This window comes from Caloenas nicobarica, chromosome 3 (genome assembly GCF_036013445.1).
Source record: "Caloenas nicobarica isolate bCalNic1 chromosome 3, bCalNic1.hap1, whole genome shotgun sequence".
Lineage (NCBI taxonomy): Eukaryota > Metazoa > Chordata > Aves > Columbiformes > Columbidae > Caloenas > Caloenas nicobarica.
The window spans coordinates 66,094,501-66,108,235 of NC_088247.1; the positions used below are offsets into that span (position 1 = coordinate 66,094,501).

The window sequence follows — 13,735 nt, forward strand, 5'->3', positions numbered from 1 at the left end:
AAAAAAACCCCAGAAACAAACAAACACAGAGAGATCAGTGTTCATCAGGCACTGAATGTCTGTTCTATAAAGGCACCTGGGGTGTAGATTTGATTAAAACCATTAGCTCAAATCACCCTCAAAGCTTGGCATCCTTTGAATTTTTTTCTTTCAGAGAAAAAAGGTAAAGAACAGTGCCTAAGGGCTTCTACAGCACTGCCTGGAAACCTCCCCAGCCTGAGTACTGCCACTTACAGTGCTGCTCTGCTATAGTAGCTCAGGAACCAAGACTTACCCATCCAAGTCCATGGTTTTTGGAAAGTGACAGCAGGGATGCTACTAAACTCACTTCAAAGCTTATTTTACAGTAAGTCAGTATAGTTTCCATGAGAAGCAGCGTATTTCATCATCAGCCTAACTCTGAAAATACCAGACAGCGCTGAAGTAGTTTCTTATCAGTGCAGCAAGCTGGCAGCGCAAACACGAACAGCTGAAATCATCGCTCTCTCCTGCTCTCATCCCAAGTTCAACATCCCATTTCCTCACTGTCTTCAATCACATCTCAAACATGTTCAGCAGGGAGCAGCACTTAATATTAAATCCAGGGCCTCTTCAAACCTAACCAGATGAGAAACAATAGGTCATATTTTCAATAAATCTTGAGAGGATCATTCAAAGGAGATGAAAGGACAGTGGGGAAAAAAAAAGTGTAATAAACAATTAACCTTTCAAGATAGGGATCAGACAGCATGTTAGTTTTGTACAGGATACAATAGGGTGGATCATGCTCCACACTCCTACAGACTAGCTTGATGCTCTGCTGTTGAAGTGATAGTGTCAGTAGCCAGAATTAAAGAAAAAAATAAAAGAAAGGACTACTGGGAATGACAAGTCTCTCAACATGGTAGGGAGAACATTAGACTCCCACCAAATCAAGTGCACTTAAAGACAGTCCATACCATGATGCTTTGTTCTCTCCTATAACAAGATAGGGCAGATCACAGGTTTGCTGTAGACAGAGAATATTCATAAAGGGTCTTTCTAGGCTTCTTGTTGGATGTTTTAACCTCTCCTCAAATCACGGCAGGATGGTGAAATCATGTTGCTGTGTTCCCCCAGTAGGTCCATGCTCTGCACTGGGGCATGGGAGCAAGAGGGGACATGGACAGGCTGGTCCACTGCAGCTCCTGAATAGGTAACAGCCACATGGCAAAACCCACATCTGCTGGAGCTGCCACGAAGGTGCTGAGAGGGAAGGCCACCACGGTGAGCCAGCCACAGAGCTAGCTGCCCGGCAGGGGCACGCTAGCTGAGGAGCAGAGAGTGAAAAGGCAGACAACAGCTAACACAGGCCTGCTCGGAGCACCAGAGTCATGTCCTCTCGCCACCACCCGGGGTCCATGAGAATGACTGTGTAAAGACTCCAGCTTCTGGTCTTTCTTACAAACCCTTAATCCATTACAGCTTTAGGCCTCTAGAGCTGTGTGCAGTAGAAACACAGTAGAAAACATGAACAAGAGCAGGCCCCTGGGGTGAGATTAGGCTCCACCTATGCCTCAGAGGATACCGGGCCCATCCAAAATTGCCCTCAAGAAGTTAGCAGAGGACTTAGGCAATCAATTTGGTTCGCTGCTCAGAGTGTCCTTTGCCCCCAGTTATTCATCACTGCCCTGCCTAATTCACCATAAAGGAATTCCTGAGGAACTGCCCTGCCGTCAGGAAGGCTCTGTTTACTCAAAAGGAAAGACCAAAAAGCACCAATAATTGAATTATTTCACTTGGCACAGACCACTTAATTTAAGCAGATTTCTTTAGCTTTGGGGGAAAAAAAATTTAAAAAGAGAACAATAATTAAGATCAAGTACAGTAAAGTTTGGGCTTTGGGTTTTTGTTTGTTCAGTTTTTGGTTTTGTTTCATTTTTTAATTAGCCACCAGAAAACAGGCTCTGAAGCTAGGAGAGACCACATGCAGTAAGTGTTGTGTTTTGCTGCAGACCCATCAGCGTTCTTGCAGAAAGCACTTGCTGCAGCAAGAAGAACTGCCACTAGTTCCCTTCAGCTTTATACTACATTTCTGGAGTGCTGAGGTTAACTGGTGGAGAAACTGGTTCCTGTCCATATTTTTAGGTTAAACTTATATTCCTTTCCCTTATCTTCAAATTTTAACATGAGGCCCTTCCTGTTACAAAATGCCTGGAATATATTGGCTGACACTGACAGAATACAAATTATTATTAAAACAACCCATACATTAAAAAGACAATATGAATGCCAATGCATTATAGCAGTATCACAATATTTCCCTTCCTTAACATTTTCTACCCCATTTTATCCCCGCTGCAAGCAACCACTCTACACATCAAAAATACTAGCTGCTATAAGGCAAACTGTTTATGCTTGCAAATGGTATCAGGACTCAATATTTGCAGAGCTGTGGTATAAGATGTTAAATAGAGCTTTCATTGCTGGATGATTGCTTGTTTAACTTTTTTATTCCCCTCTCAGAAGTTCAGAAAAGGGGAATGATGGGCCAAAGCTGTAGCAGAGCCTCAGAAAGAAAAGTGCACATTTGAAGTATTTCAACTCTAACCCAGTGATTACAGTGCAAACCTAGCATTTTATTTCCCAAAACATAACACATGACAATGAGACTAAAACTAAATAAAAAGACATTTGATAGAAAGCCAGAGAAAAATTGGAAGCATAGCCCACAAGTTTTGTATCATAATGACAATATCTTCCTCTGATATCTTCCTCTTTTTTTGCAAAGTCACATTAAAACATAGGTTGCATAGACACAAATAGGTACTCCTCCACCACAGCCACTTGGCTTTATTATGTCATTGAGTTTAGCATTTGTCACTAGTCACATCTCTAAAAAAGCATCACTGCAGGAGTCCTTTTCAAGAAATCCTTCCGCAACATGTTGTTCCTGGCCTGTACAATGTACTTAATGTCAGAGATGCAAAATAATCTTTTCCAAATTATTTGTGTGAAAGCTTCACACTCTATCAATTAAAGCAGGAAATGGGATGTTAAAGAAAAAGCCCACACTCAGATTTTCCATAAAACCTTTGCTATTAATATACCCAGATTCACTCCATGCTGTGTTTATGATTAGAAGCCTTTGCGGAAACATCAGCTGGTTAATAATCATCTACATCTGTCACAATATCCCATTTATGCTCCAGCCTTCCATTGTTTTATTAGCTACCTTCGATAAATGATTGTCAGAATTATTTCCTCTTCATTTGCAGGAATAATCTGAGGATGAAAGAGAAGAAAAAAGAAAGTGATGTTGACAAGTAGTACAATTGGGATGACAAATAATGATTCTTCAAGGTCTCGCGCGTTGTTCCACCAGTAAGACAGAGTGTTTATTAACTAGATTTTACAGCCCAGCCCACCTCCCAAATTTTTAAGGGTCTGACCTGACTAGCCCCGGGTGGTTTGCCCTTTCTCAGGGTTCATCCCAGGAGCAAAGCCCTCCAATCACGGTAGCACAGAGCACAGCTGCTTCACCCAGGGACCTGCCAGCAGTGCCCCCACAGCTTGCAGGGGCTGAGGCAGCAGGTTTCAGTAGCCCCTTAATCAAACCTCCGTCCTTGGAATATTTATATATAATTCCTGATGACACAGCTACCTAGCCTGCAACAGGGACCAAGCCCAGAAACCTCTGCACAGCTTGGTTCAGTACTTTCATGCCTGGTGTCACCAAACCCCCTGTTCTTCTGAATTACTACACAGGGGAAAAAAAAAAAAAAAAGCTCAAGACCTCAGTTTTTCCACAGATTGAAATAAATTGGTGGGCCAAAAATGCAGTCTGTCACTTTGACAAGAAACGTGAGAGAAAAGGACAACATACATGTTGCAGGCAGAGACCTAGGACCACATTTATAGCCAAGACAGTTTCCAGATCGATTTGCCCCATTGCGGTCCTCATTTTCTTATTTTAAATGGTGCACACTACCCATTTTCTACCAAAGGTAATACATCCTCCTTTGATCAGCCAGGAGCCTGGGGCTATCCTGGTGGGCTGATGAAAGCCCAGGAACCCTGAAGGGGAGCACACAGGCACAAGGCTACAAAACCTTTGCTTTGAAGTCCTGTCACAGTCTGCAAGGACAAAAAAACCCTCATGCCTACCCTGCAGGGACTCTTGCCCCTGCTTTGGCAGGGGGTTTGGTTCCACTTCCATTGATGCCCTCAGGAGGGAATCAACTGGGGTGCTCTGCTCTAAGGTGGTTTGGGCTCATGAATAACATTAGCCATCACAAAATGCCATAAGAGAACAACTAGTGCTATCAAAAGTTAATGAATAGCTATGACAATGGAGGTAACATTATCACTGTCAGATGTTCTCTTAAAAAGCCAGATTGCAGAGTTAACCAGAGATAAAACACATTTCCAGCTGCCAGGTGAGAAACAGAGGAAAGGTGGTTCTTAAATACATACAACGTGTGTCTAAGGGCGATCCATAATCTGCTGAAATTACTCAACTGATCTACTAAAAAGTTATTAAGAATGAGCAAACATTGCTGAAAGCATCAGGCTGCTTGTTAGGCTAGCTTTTGATGATGTCTGCTACATATTTAAGCACTTGATGCACCCAAAAAAGCACTACAACAAAAGAAAACAATAGCAATATGCAGAGTACTATCTGGGCCTTCATTTGTGAGCAAGATAAACACTGGTTCCACTCAAACTGCCTCATGCTTTGTTTTGCCATCAAAAAAAGGCAGGCTCTACTTGATTAATTAAAGCACTTGGGAAAATTAACTCAACTCTCAAACACAAACATTTGACAAAGAGAAAAGAAATATTGAAAACAAAACAGCATTGTTTTGCATGGTGTCAAGCAGAAGAAATATTTGTGAAGTGCAAATAATACATGCAAGAAAACAGCACATTCTGTGCCGGGAGTGGAGGAGGAATTGCCATTTTCCCCAGCCAGTGTGGGATGCGGCCCACCCGTCTAGCTTCATGCTGAACAGTCAAGGTGTTGCCGTTTTCTAATCAAAGGGTATTAAGAACAGATAGTTCAACATGAGTTTTGCCCCATACGTGGTGGTAGAAGAACACACTTCCTGGAGCTGACATTTGGATACGTATGCAGAGAGGGCAACGGTACCTTGCTCCTTGTACAAACAAAAGCATTCACTAAAACAAAAACCTTTGCTGACATACTTGAGAAAGGAAGGACAGAGGAATAGCCAGAGGAGATGGAATAAGAGAAGACAGAAGAATCTGAGGGTCTGGCCCTGGGACCCAGCAGGGAACGGCAGAAGCAGACGGTCAGCTGTGCCTCCGGACCTTAGCAGCACTAAGCCCTGTGACTGGCAAAGTGCTTGCCCACTGCCCACGCCTGCAGGGACCACATGGTTGCTCTCCTCCTGTTATGTGTTGCTCCCTTCTGGCGATGTGTGAGTCCATGACGGCATCTTCACATGCTAGGCCAGTAAGAATAAAACTGTACTTTTTTTTCCCCCTTCTTAATTGAGTGCATACAAATGTTCAATAACATTTTTCATCAAAACTTAGATGTCACTAAAACAAATGTTTCTTGTCGTTCCCCATCCCTCCTCCTCTCTGTTCCTCCGCAGTTTAACTCTGAGCAGCCTCACAGCAGAAGGAACATGGTTCCCAATGTACAAGAGCCAGCCCAGGTCAATCCCAGGCACAGAGAACTAACTATCAAACCATGTGCAGGCAGCAACCTCAGAGCCAAGGCTGGCTACCACCTGAACACTGGGTACAGCCACGGCCACTTTTATACAAACACCCAAACCCAAGAGCCAGTTTTCAGAAAGCTGAAGCTGTCACTGCAGTGCGGACTTCCACAGGCTGGGCCTAAAAGCAACACAGACACAGTTACAGATGTCCAGTTCCTGACTGTAGATAACATTCTGTGGCTGGGACTGCTCCTCTGTACCTCACTACCCCATAGCACTTCTGCATCCTTGAGGTGACCTACAAGCTGCACAAAATTGCCCTAGGAGCTGCCTTGAGAAAAAGCTAGTCCATGAAAAACAAGAGCTGGAGACTCACTGCCTGTACCAACCAAATATTGTGCCTCTGAGCACCATAACCACATCATTTAATCCTTCTCTAGGATCTTATGAGGTAAGCAGAGGCAGATATATCCTACAACAGTTAAAGCTATTGCTTTGATCAGTATTTCAAAGAAGAAAACAATGAAGCAACAGCATTTATTCAGACCCATGATGTCCTTGTCAGTCTCGAAATTATTCAGAAGAGACATCCAGATCCTGCACACCCACTCAAGTACACAGCCACAACAGGGAGCAGAAACTGCCTTACAACACAAGCACTTCTGTAGAAGAGAATGAGAAAAACATTAGGTCTTGCAGTGTCCTACAACAACTACCTCAATTCTGGTTTTAGATTAATTTCACTTTAATGAACCATGATTTGAGAAACCACAGTTACAAAATGGAAAACACACAAAAAAATAAAGATTTGCTCAAAAAGCCTGTCTGCGCAGGAAGCACCTCCCAGCTTTAAATACCACATTCAATACCACTGTTTTGCACCTTTGATTACATTTATCTTCCTCAACAGCAAATTGAAAATAACATTACTTAATCTATTTGAGAGGGGTTGTTAAGACTGATTAACAAGCAGGTCTAATGAGGCCAGCCACATAACTGGACAAGAACATTTCTTTGTAAATACAGCAGGTAACCCCATCTCTATAAGCAGCATTAGTTCAATAGACATAACATATTCTGCAAATCAAAGATAATTCATATTATAATTTGTACTGTGTTCACATTCATATTATAATTCACCATAAATATCGCTAACTACTATTGTTCATGCAGTCTATCAAGAGACATCTCGACAGAAGTGTGATTCACAACTTCACAGGAATGCTGGTGGAAGGTTTTTGTTATCACCATGAATGTTCATAATTGTATTACTAGTGAGAACAGCTTACAGGAAAGCAGTGCGTAAGAATACTAGATGAGTTTTCTGCATCTGAAAAAGTGAAAGATGTCCTCTTCTGAATCCACTGCAAATGCATAAACCTCCTGGATCAGTTTCTAATCATCAGGTTCTCATCACTTTGTGCAGGCTGACCTTTGCTGCTAACATGTAAACATGCTGCTACTCATTGGAAACTATTCATTGGAAAACACCACCTTGAAAGTTTTCGAACTTTTCTTACATAAAGAAAAAAAAAATCCACGTTAATCAAAGGTTTTAAACAAACTCTACTGGTTAACCCCTGTAAGAAGTACAGAGTGATAGATCACAAAGCAAAAGCATCATAAGAAAAATCAAAGTAAGCCTTAACACAGACATTTGTGTACTGTCCCTGCATCAGACAAATGCTCTGCAGCCCTTCACGCACAGAACAATGTCTCTCAAAGTGACGAAAATGGCACTATCCAAGAATCCCAGCAACATTAGTACTGCAGTGTTTCCTGAAACCGCTACAAGGCATAAACAATCCTGTAGAAGGCAGCCTGAAATGACATTTTGACTCCATCTGTGCAGCAACTGAACAGTGCACGAGCACCAGTATTGTTTCATCTCAGAGAGGGCCTGTGGCTCCACCAACCTTGCCAAAGGGCTGCCCGGACACCCACCAAATCACTCTTCTGCACCCAGCATCTCCCTTAGCCAGGAAAGAGGGGGGCAAGATTAATCTTCTCTAATCTTAGCTAATTTGGTAAATTAACCAATAATCCACACTCCTGATACAGTTAGTGGAATGACCCAGGCATTTCAGAGACTAATTCATCTCCTTTTAAAAAAGTGCCAGAGAGAACTGAGTGTTCATACTAGCTGTTCTCTTCTGAGTAATCTTGCAGCCAGAACATTTGCACGCCTCCTCTCTTGCTATGAAAATACAAAATACAAGCTACTCTATGAGGTTGTTTCAGGTTTTTCTTTCCCCCCAATGACATACTCATCAACACTTTCAACTCCTACTTTTCCTGGAAATAAGCCTTTCCTTTTTTGTGACAAGTTGCACATCTTGCAGTAATTGAAAAAAGGAGAGCACTAGATAAGGGTATCCTGTCTGCCTTGAAATAACTCTCCTACTTCCTTTGGCAAGAAGATAAGAAACATCTGCACATACAGGCATTGCTACACAAAAGCAATCTCTCTTCAAGGAAAAGCCTAATTGAAAATTCAAACAATTTCAACAGTTTGAAGAATCCTCATGGACGTAGCCTGGTGTAGCAATTCAGGTATGTTACATCCTGAGCAACGAGGGGGTGCCGTCGAGCCGTCCAAATTACTTGCAAGCTTTGTCTCTCGTTCAGAGTCTAATCTCATAGTTGCCGTTTTGCTCACCAAGTAATAATAAAACACCAACTACACCGTGTATTGATTTTCTTTCCTGCGCTTCCTGGATTCTTTTTCTAGATGTTCTTCTCCATCACTTCCTCTTCCCATCTTTCTCTACTCTCACATCAGCACCGCAAATTTCATCCACTGAACATCTGTTCTCCATCCCCACACCATCGCAACCGCCTGGCTCTCCCCACACCCTTATCTCACTGTATCACTCAGCTTTTGTGACCTGGCCTTTAGGATACGGATAGCATTTTCTGTTACAGCTGCCTGCTACAAATCCCTCATACAAGGAGAACTGAGGACGTCTGAGCCTGTGAGACGGGCAGATGGCCATGCTGTCATCCGGCAGGTTTATGTGGGCTTTCTCCCACTCATATCCTTGGACTTCAAGTTCCTCTGCCCACCCCAACTAGCAGGAGCATCAACTTGTGTCATATTTCTTCATTCCGTGTCATGGCATCAGAACTAGCTTTGAAAAAAATCTTTGAAGAGCTACTTTTTTCTTCCACAATTCATTAAAGAAAACAAAATTAAGCAGTGAACATGAACTATTTATTACGCAGAGATGCACTGACACTCTGAAATTGGACAATATATCAAGTTCAGTTTTCCCCTGCAACATACAGTTATTTGTAGCTAGTAGCATCTCTCCCTTCAGAAAGCCTCCCAGGCTAAATTCACCGTGACACCCTAGCCGTTGGGGTTTTTTTTTTTTGCCCTGAAAATAGAGAAGACAGATGAAAATGTCCTAACCAGCTGAGAGGAGCAGAGGGACTCCAGAGGTGATGCAAATCATCATGCAACCGCAGCGTACATGCAAGTAGAGCAAGGTGCTGTCTGCCTGCCAGTGCCCGTCACACCAGATCTTTCCCCAACTGCTTCAAAGACTTGAACCTGGGAGAAGGCCATTGTCAGGCCCTTCTCTAAAAGCATCAAGAATGGCTCACCCAAAAGACAACCCTTCATGGACTTCGGCACCCTGCCTTCCAGGAAGGGTTATCTTCCCACCAGCTCGGCCCATCCAATGGGCTCTCCGGTGGCTGTCAGCCTTATGGGGGGAATCCCAGGAGGGACGCCCTTTCCTGTAGCTGCTCTAACAGCTCCTGGCCACTATCTGGTGACACAGGCAGACCCCAGCACCAGCTGCAGATGCCAGCAAGAACTCCACCCTGGACCACTGCTGCTCCCTGACATGCCTGATACTGCACAACCCATCTCCCAATGCCCTATTATCTTACCAAAAACATCTGAATGCATTTTCATGTAGGAACTCTACAGCAGCACAAGGTCTGAGAGCCAAGCTCTCCTTCTCAAAAGTACAAGGCGGAAGATTTGATTCGTAGAAGTCAGGTATGGAAACGCAAGGCCCATCTTTCAATTAAACAGATAAACTCATAATAACATTTTATAATTATATCCACCTGCCTTCTCCCTTTCTTTAGCTACCAGTATCACAACTGGGTATTTGCACATTATGTTGCTGAATTTAGGTGATAAACTCCTCTGAACACGTGACATTCTTGATCTTTACCAGCAAAACAACAGCTCCACACTGGTGCAACTCAAAACCAAAGTTAAGTCCACATTTTTCCACTTGGCTGAAATATATGCCCTACAAATAAATCACAGAATAAAACATCACTATGACAACAAATAGGAAAAAAAGTGATGAGCTTTGAGAGCAGCTCAAACAATTTCCTTAAACAAATGGAAAATAATTTACATTTATTCTCCTCAAGCAAATAATATTTTTTGTGTTGTTGGTTTTATTTTTTTCTTTTAGTACATATTTTCTTTTCAGGTGTGCATGGAGGAAGTAGGAATAACGCTATGGCTAAAAGATACAGGCACAAAACCATATAAGTCAGCAATTTTTTTAAACTAAAGTATTCTTTGATTTATTAAAATTATCAAAGATTATAATTATTTTATCAATATTGTTGAAACTTTTAGAAAACTACTTTGTTCAGTTATTTGAAAGTAAGAAGTGCACAATTTGAATAAATGGAAGAGGAAAGACAAACCTTTTCAGAAAAGAACAAAAAACGGAAAGCAGAGTATTCTTTCAGTATGTAAAGGCTGTTACAAAGAGTTTTGGGATCAGCTGTTGGCCAGTCTCATCAAGAATAGACAAGAAATAAATCAACTTGATTTTCAGGAAACCTTTATATAGATGTCAGGGAAAGCTTTCTAAGTATAAGGACACCTAAGACCAAGCTTCTTTAGGAAGGTTACGTATACACACAAATTAGCAAAAAAAGGCAACATGGTAATGACGTCTTATCCCTTACAATGGTGCTAAAAGCCTCCAGTAACTGACTGTGCCAAAATGAAACAAAAAATGGTTGTTGCAAGTGTCAGCAGGTTAGATCCATTTTTACAGGAAGCAGGCAAAAGCAATCATTTACAAATAAATAACGCATAGCTTACAACTAATGGCTTTGAAATGTTTTAATACTGTATTTGCTTTAAAACAGCCTTTTCAGATTTAGACTACATTTTGGGAAAAATCATAGCAGAAATTTTCCATACACTCCTTACAGAAGTGTTTGGAAAAAAGCATCCCCTCACTGACAGCACAGATCTGCTTTTTTTTTTCCTAGTGAAAACAGATCTTCATGACAAAGTCAGTTTTCCGTATGACATAGAGAATATTTTGTTATTCTTTAGCCAAAAATTAAGCTACCACTTCACAGTGTAACACTTGCTCTTTTCTTTCCACAGTCTAGACAGAAGCAGTGACTCTATATATGTTTCCAAATCCTTTCAGTTATAAAACCTTGGTTTTAAAATTTCACAACATTTTAACTAATGACATGGTTCTGACCAGGACTGTCAATAACCCTAACTGTTTGCTGCAGGAGGCAATGATCAGCACTACAATCACATTCTCATCTCTGTCCCAGAAAGGTAAATCTTCCTCAGTTACCACAGGGAGGGGAAGGGGAAAAAAACCAAAACAAACAAACAAACCAACCCAACAAACAAACACACACAAACAAAACACACCACCACCACAAAAACCCCCCAAAAAACCCAAAACAAAACCAAAACACATACATCCCACTCAAAACACAAAAACCACCACAACAAACACAACCACACAAACAGCAGTGGATGAATGCTGACTCAGATCTCCCTGAATGTAAAATCCCCAGAGTGTTCAGCGATGCCAGGACTTTGTCCAAGGAAATTATTACCATTTTCTGCTATCATAACCAGTTCAAAAATCAGGCTTTTTATTGCTGAATGCCACCTGTTACTGCCTGGCAAGGCATGTTCAAACAATTACACAGGGCCATATAATCATAATGAACTGGGCTTTTCATTCACATATCCAGAAGTGCTGGACTTAAGAGCTCTCTTTATCCCCAGAGGAGGGCAGGTGGAGAAAGGGGAAAGACAGGGAGATGAGAGATGAGTGCGCAGGCAAGGAGGCTTCTCTGGGCTGAACGGTGGCCAAGGGACGGATGCGGCTCAGCTACCCCAAGCTCTCTTGCTTCATCTTTTCCTATAGGCTGCATACTTAATTCAGCAGGAAAGGATTTCACATTGTATGTTGTCTGTCAAAACACATGCAGAAAAGCAGCAGCTCGTAAAGCAATATATATTGCTTATTTCATGACATTCTGCAAGAATCTGGAAGGAGATGTGGTAGGTCAGGCTCACAGGTTCACTTCAAAGAATCAGTTTCCAGCAGTGACCAGCAGCAGCAGAGGCAATGCAAGCTTTGGGGGGAATTACAGAAATACAGTAAACATGAAGCAGTCTATCAAGGACTGCAGCCTCTACTTTTTTTTTAAAAAAAAAAAGTGAACTAATGTGTCTTTAGAAAGAAAAAAACTTTGGTCATGCAATCTGTGTTATTCAGGAAATCAAACTAGATGATCAGAGAGGTCACTTCTGGCCTTGCAACATATTAATTTTAAACAACTGTCAAACATCAACTTCATTCTCTGTGGGTTTTTTTTCCCCATGAAGTCCAAAGAACTTAAGAAACCCACCCTTCATCTCCTGGTTTTTACTATAAATCTTCCTTTACTGATTCCACAAAAGCCTTAGAAATCAAATGACTTTTAATTTCCAACTTCTGTGAATAATAAAAGCTTCATTCAACACTATGGCTTTTATTCCAACACACATAAATAGCTTCTTGACTTGCACAAAACCTGAAACCACTTTTATCAATCAGCTATATATAGTCTGGATAAATACTGATTTTGAGATTCTGGGTATACAGCCAATCCTGTGCTATTTGCTAATACTTTGATCTAAACTCACATTATTTTAAGAAGAAATGAAAAATATTCTGGGGAGAACAAAGCCAACAGTAAAGAAATTACAGCCTGTAAGAGCTAGAGGATGTATACATTAGCTAAAAACTCCAGTTGTTCCAAAAGCATTTCAGAAGACAGAAATATATTTAGACTTATCACAAAATGAGACAAAAATATCCATAAATTTGTTACTTTGCTACTCCCACTGGAATTCACTCTTGATTTTCCAGAAATCTACCACTATATTAAGTATACTTAATAGCATTAGTAGACAGCACTACAGTCTCGTTGTCTGTGTGCGTGCATAACGTACTGCTCCATTTTCTATGACAGCATTATAGCACTGGTGATTTATGTCTGTGTAACAAAAAGGGCTATTCTGTAGAAATATCACAGGAAATGACACACAGGAAATAAACCAACACAGACATCTTACGATCATTTCCTAAGCTCTCGCACAGCAAGCTGCTGAGCTCCTGAAACAACCCAGATGCTGCTGACGTGAGGAATGAACAAGCACCAAAAAGGCTTTCCTCTCTCAGCATGGTTTCTGGGTCCTGAGAGTAGAGGATAAGCAAGGCGATGAGCTATGGAATAGCTGGTTATTTAACACCTGGGAATATACTTTATTGGGTATTAACCATTACGTACTGTCATGGTTCATCTATGGTGGCTACAGATGGACAGGTGGTACCTGTGGTGGCTGTGAAAACAAGAAAGCTGAAGATTAATATCTGGTGAATGCTCAACTAATGGCTGAGGAAAAAGAAGGGCACATGGAAAAAAGTCACAATAAGCCTCCTGCCAGAGCTTTCTTTTCTTCTCCTCATCCATCTCTCTCATCAACTACCCTCAGTTCCACTCAGGTACCATCCCTACTACGTGTTCTTCTGCTCTAGTGTTCAAAAGCATCCATCCCCCTTCCCACAAGCTCCCACTGCATCAAGTAGAGCGGATGGAGTGAAAGTTCGGTCCCTGCCCTCAAGAGCACATAATTCAGGTTACAGCAAGATACCAACAGACGTGAAGAAATATGTCAGGTTTGTCAATATGCAACAGAAGACCATGTCCTGGAAGCCAGATGAACTTAATATCATTTTAACATGGATTTTATTAAGGAATAGGGGACATAGCTCATGAGGGTT

At 41.6% G+C, this 13,735-nt stretch overlaps 2 protein-coding genes across 2 annotated transcripts in view; both read right to left on the minus strand.

Moving 5' to 3' along the window:
- The window catches only part of TIAM2 (TIAM Rac1 associated GEF 2), a 115,072-nt gene extending 114,737 nt beyond the window's left edge, over window positions 1-335 (minus strand). Inside the window, exon 1 of the mRNA XM_065630977.1 lies at window positions 275-335. The gene's annotated coding sequence lies outside the window, so the exon portion shown is untranslated. The remainder of the gene's footprint in view (window positions 1-274) is intronic.
- Window positions 336-3,193: 2,858 nt separating this feature from the next.
- SCAF8 (SR-related CTD associated factor 8) overlaps window positions 3,194-13,735 on the minus strand; it is a 178,705-nt gene continuing 168,163 nt past the window's right edge. The window contains exon 22 of the transcript XR_010605937.1: window positions 3,194-3,243. The gene's annotated coding sequence lies outside the window, so the exon portion shown is untranslated. The remainder of the gene's footprint in view (window positions 3,244-13,735) is intronic.